The following is a 4831-nucleotide window of genomic DNA, read 5'->3' as shown; positions in this document are numbered from 1 at the left end:
AATCAGACAAAAACATTGAGACCTATCTATTACCATGGGACGAAGAGGAAGAACCAGTTTGTAGAAGGATTTCAAGACGGGTAATGAGAGAAGTTTCAAATAAGCGTTTTAGAACAGAAAAGAAAAAACGAAAATCATTTTGTCGTTTTTCTAAATTGATGGATTCTAATGTTTGCGAAGAAATATAACCGAGAAGTCCATGTTGAATTTTAACGGTTTTATAATATTTCTATAATAATTATTGATTGTATTGGAAGAATTATTTAAGAATTATATTGTTATTATATAAGTTTGCTATAAATAAACAAGATTGTTAATACGAGTATTTCATTATTATTCTTAAATTTAAATGTAATGGGGAAAAGTATTTAATGGTCAGTCTTTGTTTTTAAAAAATGTGTTTTGTTATTTATTTTCCAGAAATCTACTTTCATTTTCAATATCAAACACATTATTTATTTAACTAATAAAAATAAGTTGAAACAATAGTTCATGCGTGAAATCGTGAGTTTAAAACTTAATCTATTTATCATTAACAAATCAACGGAATATATAAGCAAATTATGCAAATAGATAACCAAATATTTCAAATGTAAGCAATTTAGACGCAATGTACAGCCCTTGGATGGTGTAAACTTCCCAAAAAAACGTGTATGGTGTAATGGTGTAAGGTGTATGGTGCAATGGTGTAAGGTGTATGGTGCTATGGTGTATGGTGTAAGGGGAATGGTGTAATGGTGTATGAGGAATGGTGTGATCGTGTAACGTGCAATCGGGAATGGTGTGAATGAATGGTGTACGACATTTTATTGGTGGAAATCGAAGTTCTTTTTATTTTAATTTTTCGGATTGTAAACATAAACAATAATAATAATCTTAATTAATATTTTTCCACAGTAGCAAATTACTATACCCGGTAGACTAAATATATATTTAATATAGATAAGAATACGAAAAAAAATATTTTTAATGTGTTTATTAAAGTAATTATTTTATTTTTTCATATTCTTATTTATAGAGAACAATGGCTATAAGATTGGACACTTGTTATCACTTGCAGCTATCATAAATGATTTTTTTAAGTAGAAGCCGTATACAGAGGTTATCCGCGCATAGGAACATTATTTTTATATCATGGGTTATCAACATCATTTTTAACGTTGTTTCGTTCCCCATTTTTGACAGGCTCTTCATAAATACTCCTTTGTAATTCACGTTTGTTTGCCTTCGATTCACGATTCTGTTTTCCAGAAAATGTTCAAAAGGAAATTGTACACTGTACAGTGTTACATGTATTGCACATAAGGTGTTGTATAACTATGAACAATCTCGTCAATTGTGTTAGATTTGTCATTATAAATTATAAATGATACCGTGAACGTTCGAAAAAATACTTATGCGAACAGGAATGAAATATTTACCACTTGAAATTTAGCTACCAACAAAATCAACCAATCGACATAATATACTACATGTAACAGTATACTTTTCCAAGAAGAGAACTTCTTATTATAAAGTCATGAAAGTATCTCTCATGTCAGTCACATTGTTGGGGGATGTACTACTGGGTTAGTTTTATAAACCTTATCGCTATTTGTCTGCCATTAATAGACATGTAAAATTTCCCGTAAAATTTTGACGTCATAAAACAAAATATATGACGCCACCATGGAAAAGTGATTGTTATATGCATGAAAAGTTCAAGCAGCCGGCTTAGCCAGGATTAGCGATATGGTGAATCTTACAAAATATCCTGAACCACTGGGTTTAAATGAGCACACCTCAGCAAGCATGACTTATTCATTGTTATTTATGCGCAGATCCACCAATCAAACAATAGCTAAAATGAATTAACGGCATTATCATCCATGTTCAGAAGTTTGAAATACAGATACAGATACTGACTTCAGTGACCGTTTTATATTACGTAAACAGAAAAGAATCAAAATACTGCTGATTTATATAGATTTACATAATAGACATGATTAAGTGCTTATATGGTTAGTTTTGGTTGACATATTTAAATAATTTTATTATGAGTCAGCATGCGGTCAGCCTGAGGTTTCAAATCACTGAAATTTTGTTGCGAGACAATATTTTGAATAAAAACAAGACATGCCAACAATCAACAAAATTTATATAATGGCAATCCATTCTGACATCAAAATATTGCTGATTTACTATGCTGCTATATCATTTTGTATATATTGATTTACATAATAAAGAGCGAATATGGTCAGTTTTAAAAAATAATTTTATTATTTGAGTCAGCTTGAGGTATCAAATTACTTAAATTTTGTTGACTCCTTATAATAATTTTACTATATGAGTCAGCTTGAGGTATCAAATCACTGAAATTTTGTTTACGTGTTAAACTAATTTTATTATATGAGTCAGCTTCAGCATTGTTGAGGTATCAAATCACTGAAATTTTGTTGACACGTTAAAATAATTTTATCATATGAGTCAGCTTGAGGTATCAAATCACTGAAATTTTGTTTATGTGTTAAAATAATTTTTATTTATGAGTCAGCTTGAGCATTGTTGAGGTATCAAATCACTGAAATTTTGTTGACGTGTAAAAATAATTTTATTATATGAGTCAGCTTCAGCATTGTCATGATTGTTGAGGTATCAAATCACAGAAATTTTGTTGACACGTTAAAATAATTTTATCATATAAGTCAACTTGAGGTATCAAATCACTGAAATTTTGTTGAGGCATTAAAATAATTTTATTATATGAGTCAGCTTGAGCATTGTTGAGGTATCAAATCACTGAAATTTTGTTGACGAGTTAAAATAATTTTATTATATGAGTCAGCTTGAGGTATCAAATCACTGAAATTTTGTTGACGTGTTAAAATAATTTTATTATATGAGTCAGCTTTAGGTATCAAATCACTGAAATTATGTTGACACGTTAAAATAATTTTATTATATGAGTCAGCCTGAGGTATCAAATCACTGAAATTTTGTTGCAAGACACTATTTTGAATAAAAAGAGGATATGCTGGCAATCTAAATGATTGGAATAAATTTGTGTTGACATTGTGTTGCAATGTTACTGTCGACTCATTTGTATAATGCAATGCATTCTGATATCAAAATATTGCTGATTTACTATGTACTGTGCAGATATATATATAGATTTACATAATAAAATGTAAATATGGTCAGTATTGGTTGATGCATTGATATAATTTTATTATGCAAGTCAGCTTGGGGTATCAAATCACTGAAATTTTGTTGCGAGACACTTTTTTGGATAAAAAGAGAACATGCTGGCAATCTAGATTGACTGAGATAAAAATTGAAAATTATTTATTTAAAGAATCAAATTTTAAAACCAGACAATTAATTTCTAAATTAAGGGTTAGTGACCATAACCTAGAGGTTGAAATGGGAAGATATAAAAATATACCCAGAGATCAAAGGTTATGTAAACTTTGTAATAAAATTGATGATGAATACCATTTTTTTCTATATTGCAAACTAAACTCAACTTTAAGAGATTGCTTATTTTTAAAGATTTAAAATATAAATCCTGATTTTACAAATTATCAACCACTTTTAAAGCTAAAACAACTTTTAAATCCTAAATCTGAGCTTTTGACAGAAATTGGTGACTTTATAAAGCAATCTTTAGAATTGCGAAAATGAGGTCCATGTCCATCAAAGGTTTACTAATTACCATTTATAACTATGTTTTTTTTTATGTTTATATTTGTAATTCTTCACTGTCTGTATTAAATGTTGTATTTGTGTTTGCTTGACCCATATGGGTGTATTTTGCAAATAAAATTATTATTATTATTATTGAAATAAACCTGTTAAATAAATGCGTACAAATGTAATCAAAAGCAGAGTGGAAATGTAAAACATTTTAATTCCCAAATGTGTGCAAACGTAGTGCGCCCATTAAAAGGAGATGTGGTACTATATATATGTGTAGTATATGATTGCTAATGAGACCACTCTCCACAAGAGACCAAAGTAAGTCAGCTATTAAAGGACCCGAGATGATCATATTATCCTGTCTGAAAAAGGATTCAATTATTTAGTCATGACACGAGTTCCTAAGTATTTATAACATACTTCTGGAATATTTGCTGCTGCACAATAAGGGAGGCAACATATAACGTGCAATGGGGATTTCAAACTTATAAGACGAAAACATACCGACAATGCCAGACAAAATAAAACGAAAAACACCAGAGTTTTTTTTGAAATGTCAAAATTGCCTTATTTTGAGCAGGGACTTTCTATACCAAGTCCTTGTTTTGAGGAACTTCGTGTAACGCAAAGTAGTAGAAGTAGTACCAACATGGTACAATTTAAAAATAGCTGGTGGTATAATTTTATTGTCGATTTCATGTTTGTAGTAAACAATATATACATGTAGATTAAGCATTATAATGGCCATGATAAAATAAAATATACTGGGGGTTTTGTACTGTGTCATTCAAGGTTTTCCCCCTTTCTTTTTCACTTGTGTTAAAGAGGTGTGATTCGTACTATAAAATTCAGGACTTATAAGAACAATATAAACATCGATCACATTTTAGGCGAAGAAATTATTTAAGAAATACATAATATAGGAGCAAGAAATACAAACTCCCATGCTTTCAACGCATTTCAACACAGATTATGTGTAATGAGGATAAATGAATCGGGTATTTTCTACAGTTCATAACTAAAGAAAATATCAATACATATGTTTGTATATCATGTATATAGTTGTCCATTTGTCTATCACAACTCCTTTCTCGGTTTATTTTCACATGTCGGCTAAACGCATTAAAGATAAAAGTTTGAAAAATTGTTTTAT

At 29.6% G+C, this 4831-nt stretch overlaps 1 long non-coding RNA gene across 1 annotated transcript; it reads left to right on the top strand.

Annotated features, from left to right (window-relative positions):
* Window positions 1-2056: 2056 nt before the first annotated feature.
* LOC143074508 (uncharacterized) lies at window positions 2057-3325 on the top strand. Its single transcript, XR_012977900.1, has 2 exons — window positions 2057-2277; window positions 2341-3325. It is a non-coding gene; the product is annotated as an uncharacterized LOC143074508 (long non-coding RNA).
* Window positions 3326-4831: the final 1506 nt, after the last annotated feature.

Source organism: Mytilus galloprovincialis, chromosome 5 (genome assembly GCF_965363235.1).
Source record: "Mytilus galloprovincialis chromosome 5, xbMytGall1.hap1.1, whole genome shotgun sequence".
NCBI lineage: Eukaryota > Metazoa > Mollusca > Bivalvia > Mytilida > Mytilidae > Mytilus > Mytilus galloprovincialis.
Note: the sequence above shows the minus strand (reverse complement) of the source record. Positions and strands in the feature narration are given on the sequence as shown.